Genomic DNA, 18343 nt, shown 5'->3' with positions numbered 1-18343 from the left:
TTGAGCCTCTGCCTTTGGCTCAGGTCATGATCTCAGGGTCCTGGGATTGAGACCCATATTGGTCTCTCTGCTTAGCAGGGAGCCTGCCTCCCCCTCTCTCTCTGCTTGCCTCTCTGTCTGTTTGTGATCTCTGTTTGTCAAATAAATTAAAAAAAAAAAAAAAAAGAATGGTTCAAGGGTGCCTGGGTGGCTCAGTCGTTAAGTGGCTGCCTTCAGCTGGGTTCATGATCTCAGGGTCCTGGGATGGAGCCCTGCATCGGGCTCCCTGCTCAGCAGGAAGCCTGCTTCTCCCTCTCCCACTTTCTCTGCTTCTGTTCACTGTTTCTCTCTCTGTCAAATAAATAAAAAAATCTAAAAAAAAAAAGAATTGTTCACCACTTAAGTTGTTCCCAAATTTTCACTATTATTATAAGACATGCTACAATGAATATTATTGTGAGATTATAATCTTCAAATTGTAATTGTTTATAACATAGATTCCTGGAAACAGAATTGCCAAGTTATCATCCAAAAAGGGAATGTCAAAAAAATATGATTTGTAAAAAAAGGAGGGGGGAGGGAAAGTCATGCCAAAAGGCTGATAGTTTTTCTTCTAGGATGAAGAACAAGACAAGTATGCCCACTTTTGCCACTTTTATTCGACATAGTACTAGAAAGTCCTAGCCATGGCAATCACCAAGAAAAAGAAATGAAAGGCATCCATATTGGCAAGGAAGAAATTAAACTGTCTTTATTTACACATGACATGATCCTATACATAGAAAATTCCAAAGGCTCCATACCAAAACAAAACAAAGAAACAAACAAACAAAAAAACCCACTATTATAAGTAATAAATAAATTCAGTAAAATTGCTGGATATCAAATTAATACCCAGAAATTGGTTGTTTTTCTATCACTAATAATGAAGTATCAGAAAGAGAAATTAAAAAAACAATGCCATTTACCCATTTACAGTTCACCAAAAAGAATAAAATACTTAGGAATAAACTTAAATAAAGAGATACAAGACTTGTACTCTGAAAACTAGAAAACAGATGGGATCAGGAGGGAGACAAACCACAAGAGAGTCTTAATCTCACAAAACAAACTGAGGGTTGCTGGGAGGTGGGGGGAGGAATAGGGTGGTTGGGTTATGGACACTGAGGAGGATATATGCTATGGTGAGTGCTGTGAATTGTGTAAGACTGATGAATCACAGACCTGTACCCCTGGGGCAGATAATACATTATTTGTTAGAAAGACAAACAAATAACAACAAAACTAGAAAACAATAAAAGAAAAACAAACAGTGATGAATGAGATTGAGGACATCACAAATGAAAAGTTACTCCATGCTCATGGATTGTTAAAATTAATGTTGTTAAAATATCCATACTACCCAAAGCAATTTATAGACTCAATGCAATCCCTATCAAAATAACAGTATTTTTCACAGAATTAGAACAAATAATTCTAGAGATTCTGTGGAACCACAAGAGACCCTGAATAGCCAAAGCAATCCTGAGAACAATCCTGAGGTATCACAATTCCAGATTTCAAGATATATTAGAAAACTGTAGTAATCAAAACAGTATGGTAGTGGCACAAAAAAATAGCCATATAGATCAATGGAACATAGAGTCCAGAAATAAACCATCAAGATTGAAAAAAATCTCTTCCAGGGGCACCTGGGTGGCCCAGCTGGTTGAGCAATGGATTCTTGATTTCCACGCAGGTCATGATCTCAGGGTCATAAGACTGAACCCTGCCTTGGGCTCTATGCTAAGCATGGAGCCTGCTTAAGATTCTCTCTATCCCTTTAGGGTGCCTGGGTGGCAGAGTGGGTTAAGCATTTTGGTTTCGGATCAGGTCATCATCTCGGGGTTGTGAGATGAAACCCCTCAGTGGGCTCACACTCAGCACAGAGTCTGCTTGGGATGCCCTCCCCTTCTCCCTCTGCCCCTCCTGCTCATGGTTGAGCGCGCTCTCTCTCTCTCTCTGTCTCTAAAAACAAATCAATCTGAAAAAAAAAAAAAGATCTATCTTTGCCCCTTCCCTGCCCCCCCCATTGCATGTGCTTTCTCTCTCTCAAATTAAACAAAGAAAAAGAAAAATCTCCTCCACTCATTTGTTCATTTTCCTTAAATAGTTGGTCCTTCTCTACCAATTTCACTTATGCCTCTTCCATTCCCTTAACTGGACAAGTTAATGTCCAGTTAGACTGATGATTTATAAGGAGTAAGACACAGTAAGATACAGCGTAGAGCTTACTAGGAGTAAGATAGATCACAACATGTTTTCTTCTCCTTTGAACCTTTTAGACACTTTTATGTCAGAATAGTTAAGTAGCAATTTCTACTAACTGGCTTGAATGGCTAATTTTTCCTGCTTTGCCAATAAATACATTTTTATTCTCTACAGTTAAATTTTTAGAAATCATTCTAACAATGGAGTATTTTTTTTTGCCATAGTTCATTTACATCCCATCATTAATCACATCTACTCATTCAATACATTTTTATGTAGATCAAATTTGACCTAAAGTCATATACCAATTCTAACAATACATGTAGGAACCCACATGCTTTCCTATGCATTACATTTGCTAGTAAGTTACAAAACAATTAGAGGCTAAAGTGGAAAAAGGATTTTGAAGTAGTACAAGGAAATTTTACAGTGAAGGACAACATTTTTATTTTTATAAGGCATATAAAAATGTAGAAACGTAAGTTGCTCTCAGAAATAAGAGCTTAAGTGAAGTAAGTCAATCAGAGAAAGACAATTATCATATGATCTTTCTGCTATGAGGAATTGAGAGGCAGGGCAGGAGGCTGAAGGGGTAAGAGAGGGAAACAATGAAACAAGATGGGATCAGGAGGGAGACAAACCGTAAGAGACTCTTAATCTCACAAAACAAACTGAGGGTTGCTGGGGTTGGGGAGGAGAGGAATAGGGTAGCTGGGTTATGGACACTGGGGAGGGTATGTGCTATGGTGAGCACTGTGAATTGTGTAAGACTGATGAATCATAGACCTGTATCCCTGATGCAAATAAGACATTATACGTTGCTAAAAAAAAATAAATAAATAAGAGCTTGCACAGGGTACCTGGGTGGCTTAGTCGGTCAAGTATTCAACTCCTGATTTCAGCTCAGGTCATGATCTTAGGGTTGTGGGTTCAAGCCCCATGTCAGGCTCCCAGCACAGTGGGGAGTCTGCTTCTCTCCTTCTCCCTCTGCCCTTGCACTTGCTCACACACACATACTCTCTCTCTTTCTATCTCTCTAAAATAAATAAATACATCTTTAAAAAAAAAAAAAAAGCTTTCTCATTTTCCTAAAGGTCAAGGAGGTTCATTTCTCTGAGTGATTTACATTATTGTGAGAGTTCAAATTAGAATTTTGAAACTTAGAACTTTTGTTTTTTATACATGAGAAAACATAAATTTAAAATGAAATGGATGGTGACTAACATAATAAATAAAATGAAATGGAAAATGTAAACTACCTAAGACAGGATCTAACACATGGTAAATGATCAATAAATGTTAGTTCTGTCACTCTTCTGCTTGCCTTGTCAATGGTCAAATGAGTAGCCAGAGGCTTAGCTGTATCGTTTGTAACATTATTGGACAAGAGGCAGGCTTAATTCAAAATTTTATATCGTGTATGCCATTTCAACTCATCTATTTTTAATTAAAGTTAGTGTGTTTATATAAGCTCACCTGTGGGTTTAGCTGAGACTCCTGTCAGGAAGGGAGCTGCTCACACCACTGGGCCTTCTCAGACCCTCCCCAACCATGCTCCCACTCTAGTGTTTCAGAATCTCCCACATTCCCAGTAAAATCTGTAGAAATGGAAATCTCACGTCCCTATTTCCACCAACCTCCAATGCTGTGGATATAAATTAGTGCAATAATAACAGCTAACATTTACTAAGCGACGGTTATTATGTGTCCTCACTGTGCTAGAAAGAAAGCCTTGTTTAAGCCAGTTTTATTAGGGAAATATACATAAGTGGAGCCATTTTGAAAGTGGGGAGCTGAAACGGTGTGGAGGTGAAGGTCAATGGACATGCGCGTTCAAGGAATTAGGAAGCCGGGAATAGATGTTGCACGGTTCATAGGCAGAAGTGGATGTGGAAGTCACCCAGGACGATGGAAGTATCCGGAATGGAGATGAGGGCTGTGAGTAGGTGCCCAGTCTTTCAGTGACCAAGAGGTTTATATAGAAGGTCCGGGAGTAGCAAAGAATAAAATAGGTCAGATGGCAGATGGCATGGGCTTCAGTGAAGCAGATGCTTCCAAAGGAAAACGGGGCGGAGGGACTCCAACCTGGAGAGGGCTGCAAGAGGGCTTCAGTAGAACTTCAGGGGAAAGCAAGGCTCTGTAAAGAGGTTTAAGTGCTGAGAGGTTGTTAAAGCAGAAGTTCCAGGGGTCATAAAGTTTGGGGTGGAAATGAGGGAAGGAAAGCTTTCTTCCTACCACTTCCCTATTCTTCCTTAAGAAATTAGAGCACTGATAATAGATCAAAAACAATTAAGCTCACTGTTAAAACAGGAGAGTTTTACTGGGAGGAATCAAAAGATTATAAATAGAACTCCAACAAGCACACGTTTGCTTTTGCTTAATAAGCCCTAAACTGGTTTTCTAGGCTCAGCCCCCCACCCCTCTCCTCAGAAGGTCTGTAGGAAACAGGGTAGGCAGAGGAAAAGAGGGCACTGGCAGCTTAAATTTGTCCATAATCTGGGTGTTTCTCAACCTGAAATCTACAACCCCCTCCTGGTGTTTTCTATGGAAATTTTCTAATTTTGTGTTTTATTTCTGAAGATAATCTGAAGGCAAATACCATAAGCAACCAGATAGTCAACTCATAACTAAGAACTATTTATTTCATGGCCCCTGTGTATTTGTGTTCACACACCAGGTGTGTGATAATACCATTTTCTTGAGGGTTAATGAAAAAATGAACAGGGGTTCACTTCAGAGGCAATAATGCATTTTTTGCCAAGTAAAATCCAGTGACATCAGAGTCCACTCTATGAATGCATTCTCACATTATTCAAACAAAAAAGAAAGTGGAGAACTGAGCAAACATAATTTCAGAATGCTTAATTCAAATTTACCAATCAATAAAATATTCAAAAGAAAGTAGAAATTTAGTTTTAGCCAAATGCTATTAGTTGTCCCATTAAATAAATGTTATTAATTGGAATTTAAGTGGTTTTTATGGACTTCTGTTTAATTTGTATATCTGTTAGGATTTATGGTCATATAAGAGCTATAAACAACTTTCCTCTTCACAGATGGGAATAACATTGAGATCTGGGACCAAAGCCCTAGCTGAGAGTGTCCTCTGTGTTGTACACCCTCCATGACTTTACCGCATATCACTAGCATAGGAAGGTGGTCAGGCAATCAGCAATTCAGAATCCTAGCCTTCTCATTTTCTACAGAGAAACAACCAACAACAAGGTACACACATGCATGAAATTACTCAAGGTTAGACACTTCCTCCATCATGACAAACCCCACCTTTAAATTCAGTCTTCATCTTACAAGACTTCTCAGCACACTTCTCAGTTCTATATAACTCCCTCTTTGAAATACTTGACTTGCATGGTCTCCCAAGAGACCATACTCTCCTAACCCCCCCACCCCCACCCCCACTTTATTATCTGCTTCTTTTCAGTCTCTTATGTTGGGTCTTCCTGTTCCTGAAGTCAAAATGTTGCAGTGATGGAGGATTTAGTCTTCAGAGCAGCTCTTACATACCCTCTACCTAGGGAATCTCACCCAATAAAAAGTTTAAATATATAATGCTGATGATATACATCTCTACCCTGATATCTCCTCAAGATATACGAAACTGCTACTTGCTATATCCACCTGGTTGTTTAAGAAGAGACCTCAAATATCCAAACCAAGAACTGTTGATTAATCACTCACCCAACCTCACTACTCTCCAAGTCTGCCTGGTCTTGGCAAATGGTAACACCATCCATCTGGTTGCTCAAACCAAAACTCCTGGAGTCTTTCTTGAATTATTCCTTTATCTCATATTCCCAATATAATTAATCAACTAATCCCATCAGCACTATTTTCCAAATGTATCTCTGTAGTAGATTCTGTGGTACACAGCTCACACCCCCCTCCGGACTGAGTAGCTGGAAGTACTGGTGACTGACAGCTCTTAATTGAGCTCTTCCCTTTGTGTTGTCCTAGGCTGAAAAGACTCACCTTGCCTGAAGTCAGTCCCTCGAGGCAGCCAACTTTGATAAGTGGGGACGGAGCAGAAGAGGCAAGGGCAGGTAATAAAGGCCTGACCGGTTGCCTCAAAGAGGGACAATTCTAAAGAACTATCCCAGATCCACAGTTCCCTGAAGTGTCTGAAGCCTCTGTTGCAACTCCATCAACAGCTCAACTACCCACTCTTTCCAATCCTGCTTCCTCCAACTCTCACAGGTATTGTCCCCATGAGTCCTCCCCAGTAAACTTTCTGCATACAAATCGGAGTATGAGAGGCAGCTTTCATGGAACACAGCCTATGACAGCTGGTACCAGAAATGGTCTTAGGAAACAGACCCCAAATGATACACAGTCCCTAGTGGTAGATGGTGAACTGCAATGGGAAGAGAATGCATTGGCTGATGCATTACCTTAGGATTTTTTAAAATAAATTTAGGAGAAATACCAACTATAAGTACTGTGGAATTGGATGGATATTACTACAGGCCATCAATGCATTGGTAGAAAGGCTGAGAATAATACAGCACCAAAAATGTGGTATAAATATACAATGGAATATTATTCAGTCTTAAAAAGGAAAGGTTCTGATATCTGCTACAACAGGGAAAAGCTCTGAGGATAATTATGCTAAGTGAAATGAACCAGTGACAAAAAGACAGATTTCACTTACATGAAGTACTTAGGGTAGTCAAAATCATAGAGACAGAAAGCAGAAAGATGGTTGCCAGGGGCTGGGGGGAGGGAGGAATGGCAAGTTTTTTTTTAATGGGCATAAAGTTTTCATTTTACCAGATGAAAAGAGTTAAGGCGACAAATGATTGCACAACATTATGAATCTTCTTAATACCAATGAACTCTATACTTAAAAATGGTTAAAAGAATTATTATGTTATGTGTATTTTACCACAGTAAAATAATTGGGAAAAAAAATCACAGCCCTAAATAAATATCATAGATTAGGACTTACAGACTTACTAAGGAATTCAAAGGTGGCGGTGTCCATCATTTAATTCACATTTCTCAGTTCTACAAAAGCTACATGGATCACAGTGGAGGATGACAGTGGACTGCTTCAAACTCAACCAAGCAGCAGAGTAGTCAATTGCAGTTATGGCTCCAGATGTGGTATCTTTTTTAGAGCCTTAGGGACACAGAATGTGGCCCTTGATCTGGTGAATGCATTGTTTTCCATTTACCAAATAACAGAACCAGAGGCAGTTGGCATTCCCATGATATAGGCAATAACTTACATTTCAATCTCCTGCCCTCTGTCACAGAGGGACCTGGTCCATCTACAATATACATTCACTATATTGATGACATCATGTAAGTTAGACTCGATGAACAAGAAGTGGCAATGAAGAGGGTGCATGGGGGCTGCAATCAGTTAAGTGTCCGACTCTTGGTTTTGGCTCAGGCTGTGATCTCAAGATCCTGAGATTGAGTCCTGCTTTGCACTTGTGTTCAACAGAGGGATACTGCTTGGGGCAATCTCTCCCTTTCCCTCTGCTCCTCACCCCTCTCTAAAAATAAATAAATAAATAAATATTTAAAGAATAATAGTTCTCTTATTAAAAAAAGAGAAAGAAGTAGCAATAGGTTGTAGGCCTTGGTAAGGTACGTGCACTCCAAAAGGTGGGAAATAATAGTCAAAGAAGATTCAGGGATCTATCACATCAATAAAGTATTTCAGGACCTATCCCGACCACCACCAAAATAAAGGGCAAATGATTGCATCTTATACCCACCTAAGAAGGAAACACACACCTGAGGGTCTCTTTGAGTTCTGGAGGTAATATATCTCAAAATAAAGAAAATCTCTGTGACCTGATTCTGAGGAACAAGAAAGGTTAATAGCTTTCAATGGGGACCATAGTTGGAAAGAGCTCTTCAGCAGATCCAAGTCGTGCTGCAAACAGCCCTGCCTCTTGGGCCATCTGACCAAGTAGGCTCTGCAGTTTTACAAGTATCAGAGGTAGGAAAGGATGAATTTATAGCAGAAAACTGTAATGGTTCCTGGTATGCTATGGGACCCTGGTAGAAAGAGAGTGCTTAAATATGGGACATCAAATGACATACAGCCAGAGTGGACTATCTTGAGTTGTATTCTGTCAGACTCACCAAGTGATAGGTTTTGGAGATTCCAGAAACAAACCATATGATGGAACAATATATCTGAGATCAAGTACAAGCAGAATCAGAGCACAAGCAAGCCCCCCACAAAAAGAGCGATCCAGATTTTCACACCCCATCACTGTTATACCATAACTTCTCCCTGAACGCATACCTATAACCACATGGAGATTCAGTATGACCAGCTGACATGGGACTAAAAAAGATGAGCTTGATTCACAGAGCTTTTCTTAGTATGTGAGTGCCAACTGAAAAAGGCCAGTTTGCCCTACTCAGCACTAGTCAGGAATAATCCTGGAAGACAGCAGTGAGAGAAAGTCTGCCCAGTGAAAAGAACTTCAAGTAGTGTACCTGATCATTCACTTTATGTAAAAAGAGAAGCGGCCAGAGAACAATAAGACTCGTGAACAGTGGTAAATAGCTTGGTTAGATGGTCAGTGGCCTGGAAGAAAAAAGATTGGAAAATCAGAGACAAAGAGGTCTGGGGATTATGTACAAAGATGGAAGTGGACACAAAGTAAAACTTTGTTTACATTGTAGGGTCATTCCCATGGAAGAGGTAGGAGACAACCAAGCAGCCAGATAGTCAACTAGACTCTGTCAGCTGACGCAATGAATACCAGTGCCAACACAGTGGTATTGTAATGGAGTGGTCATGGTGGTGGAGATAGACAGATGGGCCAAACAGCATGGGCTCCCATTCACCAAGCCTAAGATAGCTACTGCTGCTGCCAAATGCCCAACCTACTAGCAACAGAGACTAATACTGAACCACTTGACATAACATCAACCTTCAGGAAACCCACCAGCCATTGAGCAGCAAGCTGATTACTTGAAACTATTCCACCCTGAAAGGTGAGGTGTTTAATCGGGATATATATATATATATATATATATATATATATATAATTTTATTTATTTGACAGACAGAGATCACAAGTAGGCAGAGAGGCAGGCAGAGAGAGAGGAAGAAGCAGGCTCCCCGCTGAGCAGAGAGCCCGATGCAGGGCTTGATCCCAGGATCCTGGGATCATGATCCGAGCCAAAGGCAGAGGCCCAACCCTCTGACACTTTAAAAGGACACTTTAAAATCCTCCTCTTTTTTAATGCTGGTCCTGTTTAGACACTGCTGACCACACCCTTTTCCTTTGTCTTTGGAGCACCGGACATGGTGGCTAGCCAGTCCTTACCCTCTTTATAAAGGAGCCTGAGACCTTCTGAAATTGAGGGTAGACAGGGTTAAGGGATTGTGTAAAAATGTAGTTCTGTAATTTTTTGCAGTGGAATGTTGGTCTTCCATCTCTGGTCACATATTTTTAAAGTCAGAGGCGCAGTCTAATGACAGACACAGACCAGTGTTTTAAAAAAATATCTTTTCTTGGAAAATCGCAAGTCTTGGACCACATTTCTTAAAATAATGTTATTAGATATACTTTAAGATGTTATTTATTTCTTAAAAATTTTGTACATTATTTTTGCTAAATGCTAGATAAATATATGAAGCAAAAATGGATAGACTGCAAAGAGAAAGAAATAGATCTACAATTGGAATGAGAAATGTCAATATCTTTCTCAGCAATTGATTAAAATAAGGAAAAAAAGTAAGGGCATAAAGACTAACATGATCAACTAACTGATAGCAATAGAACTGTGTACCTATCAACAGCAGAATACCAATTATTTTTACCTGCACATTTAAAGTTCGCTAACAAAGATCATATCCTGGGCCACAGAGCAAGTCAATAAACTTTAAGTGACTGAAATCAGACAGACTATGTTCTCTGACCACAGGACAATTAAGTTGGAAATCAATCACAAAAAGATGGTGGGAAGTACCCAAATACTTGGAAATTAAACAATATATATTTTAAATAACACATGAATCAAAGAAGAAATCACAGGGAAATTGGAAAATGTAGAATGCAGCTAAAATAGTGCCTAGAATTAACATCATAGCTTTAGATGTTTGTATCAGAAAAACTTTAAAATTCATCATCTAAGGTTTTACCTTAAGAAACTAGAAAAAGAAGAGCAAATTAATCCCAAGTAAGTAAAATGGATTTCAAGTAGGCTTGAAATCAAAGAAATAAAAGACAATAAAGAAAATTAGTAAAATCAAAATCTATTTTCTCTGAAAAACTTACTTAAATTGATAAACCTGTAACTAGACCAATCAAGAAAAAGAGAAAACACAAACTACAAATATCAAGGAGACATCACTACAAATTCTATGCATATTAAAGTAATAATGAGAACATTATGGACACCTTTATATCTATAAATTTGACAACTTAGATAAAATGGAAACATTCCTTGAAAGACTTAGTATCAAAGCTGACAGAAGAATAAAAAGTAAATCTGAATAGCCATCTCTGTAAAACTAACATGAATATTCATACTTAGTGTTGAAAGACTAAAGGTTCTATCCCACTAAGATGGGAAATAAGGCAGGAATGTCTCTTCTCACTCCTTCTATTCAGTATTGTACCTGATGTCCTAGCCAGTGCAATAAGATAAGAAAAAGGGAAAGGCACACATACTGGCAAGAGGCAAGTTCGACTTTATTTGTTCTTAGATGACATGATCATTTACATAGAAAATCCTAAGGAATCTACAAAAAAGCTACTTTAATTGACAAGTGAATTTAGCAAGGTTGCCAGAGATAAGTTCAATATAAAAATTAATTTATTTCTACATACTACTAATAATTGTAAAATAAAATTTAATGCCATTTATAATAGCATCAAAAACTGAAATACCTAGTGATAATCATATATATGCAATATCTGACACTAAAAAGTGAAAATATTGAAGGAAATTAAACTTAATAATTAGGTATGTCATCTTCATAGACTGGAACTTAATATTGTTAAGAGTCCATTCTTTCCGATTTGATCTAGAGATGTAATGTAATCCCAATCAAAGCCCTGGCAGATTTTTTCATACAAACTGACAAGCTGATTCTAAAATTTACATGGAGGGGTGCCTGGGTGTCTTAGTCAGTTAAGCATCTAACTCTTGATTTTGGCTCAGGTCATGATCTCAGGGTTGCGAGATTGAGCCCCAGGCTCCATGCCTAAGATTCTCTCTCCCTCTCTGTCTGCCCCTCACTGCTCCCACTCACATGCACATGCACTTTTGCTCACTCTCTCTAAAAATAAACAAACTAATTAATTAATTAATATGGAAATGCAAAAGATGTTGAGTAGCTAAAACCATTTTGAAAAATAGTAAGTTTCAGAGTCTAGATAAATAAACCTACACATATGTGATCAATTGGTTTTCAACAATAATGTTGGTATAATTCGGTAGGGAAAAGATAGGCTTTTCAACAAACGATGATGGAACATTAGGATATCCATAAGAAAAAAATGTGAAACTTTGTGTCTTGAAAAGACACTGTTAAGAAAATAGGCAGGAAAGGGTACCTGGATGGCTCAGTTGGTTAAGTGTCTGCTTTCAGTTCATGTCATGATCTCTAGCACCTGGGATTGAGCCCTGCATGCCCTTCCCCCCACCCTTGCTCAGTGGGGAGTCAGCTTTTCTTTCTCCCTCTGCCCCTCTCCCCTGCTCATTCTCTCTCTCTCTCTCTCTCTCTTTCAAATAAATAAAATCTTTTTTTTCTTTAAAGAAAAGGCAAGATAAAGTCTGAGAGAAAAATGTTTTAGTACCTATCTCTGACAAAGGACTTGTATCCACAGTTCTAAAGAACACTTAAAATGTCACAAAGACAACCTAGTTTTTAAAAAATGAACAAAAGATCTGAACAGACATTTCACAAAAGAAAATATCTGAGTAACCAATAAGCCCATTTAAAGTTGCTCAAAATCTTTACTTGCTACAGAAATGTGCATTAAAACCATGACAAGAAATCAGTATAACCTCGTGAATGGATAAAATTTAAAATACAAACAATGTCAGGTGATGCAGAGGGTATAGTACACTAAAACTAATATATTGCTGATGTAGGAAGGTAGAGTATTATAATAAAAAAACAGTTTAGTAGTTTCTCATAAATGTAACATAAACCTGCAGTTCTATCTGTAGGTTTTTACTTTAAAGAAATGAAAATATGTATCCAAAAAAAGAATATTTTAGTAGCTTTATTTTTTAATAGCCAAAAACTAGGAGCAAGTATTCTTCAATAGGTAAGTGAATACCTTACCTGTTGAAGAAGGTATACCTTGGATATACCAAATTATGGTATATCCATGCAATGAAATAGTACTGAGCAATTAAAAGGAATAAAGTCCTGATGCACACAAAATGGATAAAACTCAAAAAACATATGGGAAAGAACAGAAGTCAGAATATGATAATAGTTACATAAATGTGTACTTTCATAAAAATTCATTACACTAAACACTTAAAGTGAGTGTGTTTTATTAAATATAAATATGCCTCTGCAAAACTGAATTTTAAAAGTTAAGCAACTAGCTGGTACTATCTAAATATTGTATAATATTTACCCATACATAAAGTATTCCTTTTTGGGGAAGGGGTTCTTTTTTAAAATTTAAACTTAGTTAATTAACATACAGTGTGTTATTAGGTTCAGAGATAGAGTTCAGTGATTCATCAGTTTTATATAACAGCCAGGGCTCATTATGTCACGTGCTGCCTTTAATGCCCATCACCCCATCCCCTCACTCCCCTACCCTCCAGCAACACTCAGCTTGCTCCCTATGATTAAGAGATTGTTATGATTTGTCTCCCTCTCTGATTTTGTCTTGTTTTATTTTTCCCGGGTTTGTTTCTTTATAACCAGGATCATGCTGTATGTATTGTTCTTTGATGTGCTTATTGGTAATGTTCTCAGCCTACCACACTCCTTTTATCCATTATATATTCCACAGAATTAGTGTTACTATTTGGTTTGCTTCATTCTGCTGTTGTAATTATATCCACTTTTGTGCACAAACTTGAGCACAGTGTCTGGAATTTGAGGAGAAAGGTGTCAGTTTGAGCCCTTGCCTATCTGACGTGAGGACATGTTGACTTGACATTGAGCAGGTGACAGGCCATGAATGTTGACTCAGTCAGGAGGGCAGCTGAACTGTCAATTTGGGACCCACAGACTGATAGCATTGTGTGTGTGAGGATGTGTCTGGTTTTGCTCCTGGTCATGAATTCCTTTAACTTTTGTTTGGGAAACTCTATCTCTCCTTCCATTCTGAATGATAGCCTTGCTGGATAGAGTATTCTTAGCTGTAGATTTTCTCTGTTTTAGCATTTGAATATATCATGGTGCTCTCTTCTGGCCTGCAGAATTTCTTCTGAAAAACCCACTGATAGCCTTATGGGGCTTCCCTTGTATGTAATTACTTTCCATTTTCCTGCTGCTTTTAAAATTCTCTATCACTACTTTTGGCCATCTTATTTATCTTGTGTCTTGGTGTAGACCCCTTTGGATTGGTTTTCTTGGGGGCTCTCTCTGCCTCTGGACCTGAATTTCTCTTTTCTTCACCAGATTCAGGAAGTTTTCAGCTATTATTTCTCCAAACAAATATTCTGCCCCCTTTCCTCATTCTTTTCCTTCTAGGATTCCTATCATGAGATTGTTATGCTTGGTAGTGTCACTGAGTTCCCTGGGTCTATTCTCTTTTTTGTGTATTTTTTCCCCTTTCATCTGCTCAGCTTGATTACTTTCCATTACTCTGCCCTCCAGGTCTAATCTGCTTCCTCTTGTTTGCTATTTATTCCAAGTGGTTTATTTTTATTTTCATTTAGTGATTTCATATCTCTAACTGGTCCTTTTTTAGGTCCATATATCTTGGTGGAGGGTCTCATGGAGGTCCTGCACTTTCTCAATTCTAATGAGTATCTATGAGTATTTATGAGTATTACTTTAAATTCGCTATCAAACATATGTTATTTCTCTCCATTTGGTTTAGGTCTCTTGTTATGATTTTGTTTGGCTCTTTCATTTGGGACATATTCCTCCATCTTTTCATTTTATCTATTACTGTGTCTGTTTCTATGTGTTAGGAAGGTAAGCTACATCTCCCTCACTTGAAGTAGTGGCTTTATGAAAAAGAGGTCCTACAGTTCAGTGTCTCTCTTTCACCAGAAAATGGTGCTTCACAGTATCTCTTATGTGTGTTGCTACAGAGCTCTGTTTGCGTTCAGTTCAGTCTGTGATGGCTCTTTGCCTGCTGTGGGTAGAGTCTGGTGTCTGTGTTGTTAGTGGTCTGGTCTAGGGCTGGCTTGGGTTTGAGTTGAGTCAGACCAGGTATTTGCCTGAGATAAAGTAGCACCACCTGCAGGGCACTTTCCCTGTGTTGTCCTGAGAAGCTTTTGTTGGTGGGTGGAGCCTTCAGTCAGACCAGCTGCCTGCCCGCAGCCCACTGCTGGGGTTGCAGTCAGACTGGCATGTGTGGTTATCTTCCCCTCCCTGGAGCAGGACTCACTTTGGAGTTGTGCTGGCCCTTGTCTGGGCTGCTTTTACAGTATCAGCCTTGTGGCACTGCTTTGATGGCATCTTGCCAAGAGCCATTGGTGAGGGTGGACCTCTTGTCTACATCCAGGTATGGAGAGTATGTTCTGCCAGATTTTGGATCACTTTCTGGGTTATTTATGCTGATGGGGGTGTTCTCTAGTTGACCACGTGGCAAGAAGTGAGCCTTGGGTCCTCTCTGCCATTTTCCCAGCAGCCTTTGTTCTATATACAGTATTCTTTATAATTTGGGTTCATTGTAGATATAAAGTGAAAGTATAGTCAGAATGTAATCAAATTGCTCACCAGAAAAAAAATTGCATTTATCATATTTTGGCTATTTATGTTTCTGTCTCATTACTAGATGCCAAGAACAGATTATTCAATTTCCCCAGAATCTGGCTGTGTTCCAGAAAGAAGAAAAAAAAAATAAGTGCTTATTTAAAGTGTGGAATTATTAAACCTGAACAAGATTACACTCTCCAGAGAGATCTTAATCTCATTGATCCATAAACTTAACTTCTGGGATTTAGGGTGTGTTTGGTAAGGGGAGAAACTTAGAATTTCTCCATACTTTTGTTCTGTTTTGTATTTTTCATCTGTCTATCCCATTCTTCACCAAACCATAAGATTAAGCATAGAATTAAAAGTACTAGAGGGTGTTTACTCAGACACAGTTGATCTTGAATTGCAGCTCTACCACATACTAATTATGCAAATTTAGACAAATTCTATTCTAAAACTGTTTTCTCATTTGTAAAATGAGTTTAATAATTATACCTACCTTGTAGGACCATTATTAAAGTTAAAGAAATAAGATGTAAAGTGCTTACAACTGGCCCATTGTAAGCATTTAAATTTTGCTATTACTATTTTTTTAATTAGAAGTCACATCCTTATGTTACTGAGTGGGCCCCTTGGGCTCACCAAGCAATATAATTGACAAGAGGGCTGACAACAGTTCTGGGCAAATCTTTATTGGGGCTTATACTTCCAGCACAAGGGAGACAGCACAAAGGAAAGTGTCCTCAGGCTGGCTCTTCAAGGAGAGATCAGGGACAATTTTAAAGAGATTGGGGGAAGGGGGAAAGGGCGACATTTAAGCATGTAGAGATGGGGACTTGTCAGTGCCTGCTCACTTAGAGATCATGTTTTGTCATACATTACATGTCTGATTAGCATGTTAAATCTCTACCCTGGGCACAAGGTTTTTTTTTTTTTTTTCAATATTTTATTTACTCATTTTTTAAGAGAGATCAAGAGAGAGCACAGAGGAAGAGGGAGAAGCAGACTGAGGAGAGAGCCTGACTCGGGGCTCCATCCCAGGATCCCAAGATCATGATCTGAGCTGAAGGCAGATGCTTAACCAACTGAGCCACCCATGCACCCCCCCTGGCATGATTTTTAACATTATAATGAAGGGGAGAGTCAGTGAAAGTTCAGTTTTGGGGTCCATCATGGCTCAGACTGGCCGAGTCTGGTTCTTGTTGTTGCAACACAAACTGGTTGGAGGCTGGGCCATGGGTTTTGTTTGGCACTTGTGGCTTCTGCTTCCTGATGGCAAGCAGCACCTGTAAACTGGGCTAGAGAACTGGGCTATTGTGTTTTTTTAGGAGAGTTTCTGGGTGAGGAGCTTGAGTCTGGTCCCTGCTCTGAATCACAGCAAGCAATATGGAAAATTTCTTAGTGGGCTGTTTTGGTGTAATAGTATCTGTTGTTTAAAAAAAACCAATTGGGAACTGTGGCAGATACTTTGGATTAGTACTTCCAACCTTCATTCTGCATTTGTGTTTGGAGGCCATAGAGTGCTCAAAACTGTATTTCTAAACTCCTTTGAAGCTAGTGTTCTGTAAGAGAATCAGATTCTCTCCAAAACCTTACATAGAATTTGGAAAGAGGAAGTAAGACAGCTTCCTTTTGCTGTTTCAATTGGCATGCAGGGTCATGAATATTAGGGTCATGAATATTAGGGTTTAGATCAGTTTTTGTGCCTAGACTCAGCATCCCAATGTTTATTCACCAACATCATGCATATCTTGAAGCAAATTTTACAGTGGTGGTGGTGGTAGCTATAGCAACTTCCTGATCTCCAAATTGCAGCTATGTTCAACTCATCAGTCTAGTTCAAGAACCATCTTTATTGTTTCTATGAAGGACTAGACAGTAATGGCTTCTTAATTTATATGTAACAAAGACATTTTTTAAGTTAACTGGATTCCAGAGGCTGTTGCTATGTTTTTAACTCTTGAAAATCTGCAGTTATGATCATCTTAAGTAGTACTTTACTGCTTTAATAATAATAGTTAAATTAATATCTCTGTTTTCTGAAATGTAAAAGTACATGTTCAAGCTTCTTTGTTCCAGTAATAATTCAGAAGAAAGCTTTGGAATTTCTTCCATCCTCTGTTCACAAAGGTACAAAATCTCTAACATGGTTGAATATTTATTAAAATAGTTTAGAACATCAAGTGACAGGAAAAAAATTAAAAACTAAAATAGTTTAAGAATCTATTTCTCATTTAACAAAAGTGCCCATCAGAAGATTAGATAAATCTGTGTATGTATATGGTGGGATACCACATAGGAATAAACCAGAATGAAATAAAGTTATGTAGATAAATTTAACAATGTTGAGTGAAAAAGCAAGTTTTACCAGATATATATATATAGTATATGGTTATAAAAAATATTTATGGATACACCCATACATAAACAAAATTTTAAATGTGCATATGAATGAAACACACCAGAAAATTTAATTTCTAATTGTTCTTTTTTTTTTTAAGATTTTATTTATTTATTTGACAGAGAGAGATCACAAGTAGGCAGAGAGGCAGGCAGAGAGAGAGGAGGAAGCAGGCTCCCCGCTGAGCAGAGAGCCTGATGTGGGACTCGATCCCAGGACCCTGAGATCATGACCTGAGCCGAAGGCAGCGGCTTAACCCACTGAGCCACCCAGGCGCCCCTCTAATTGTTCTTATAAAGTATGGTAACATACTAATTTCACTTGAGGCATTTGCTTTTCAGGAGGGGAGAGAAGGAAAGCTAGTGTTTGAAGCAAAAAGATAGTGTTTGAAGTCAAATAGTATTGTGAATGAGTACATGACTGATTTATCATTTTCTTTGTGAAATACTACATATTTAATTTTAAAATATGTATATTGATCGCTTCTCGGCCTTTTGGCTAAGATCAAGTGTAAAATATGTATATTGAATGATATATATAATGACAGAACAAATTTACTCTTTTAGTCAGACTGACAAAAACTGGTCATGGAAGCATTTAATAAATAACAGAGATTAATTCAATAATAATTGTTCCCATCTCAAATATCAATGTTTTGAAGATATTACTTTCAGAAATAGTCTACAATTTATTTTTTAAGATTTTATTTATTTATTTATTTGAGAGAGCGACAGCAAGCATGCGCAGGGGGAGAGGTAGGGAGAGGGATAAGCAAGCTCAGCACTGAGTGTGGAGCCCAACATGGGGCTTGAGCTCATGACCCCAAGATCATGAACTGACCTGAAATGAAAAGTCAGCCA

At 38.3% G+C, this 18343-nt stretch overlaps 1 protein-coding gene and 1 pseudogene across 1 annotated transcript in view; one reads left to right on the top strand and one right to left on the bottom strand.

The window, feature by feature from the left end:
* LOC101689910 (calcium-binding mitochondrial carrier protein SCaMC-1-like) overlaps positions 1-18343 on the bottom strand; it is a 132095-nt gene that overhangs the window by 47936 nt on the left and 65816 nt on the right. The window lies entirely within an intron of this gene.
* On the top strand, positions 17962-18046 carry LOC123392559 (annotated as a pseudogene).

Source organism: Mustela putorius, unplaced genomic scaffold (assembly GCF_011764305.1).
Source record: "Mustela putorius furo isolate JIRA1106 unplaced genomic scaffold, ASM1176430v1.1 tig00000585_pilon_pilon_pilon, whole genome shotgun sequence".
In the NCBI taxonomy this organism is placed as follows: Eukaryota; Metazoa; Chordata; class Mammalia; order Carnivora; family Mustelidae; genus Mustela; species Mustela putorius.
This window is presented reverse-complemented; position numbering and strand designations above follow the sequence as displayed.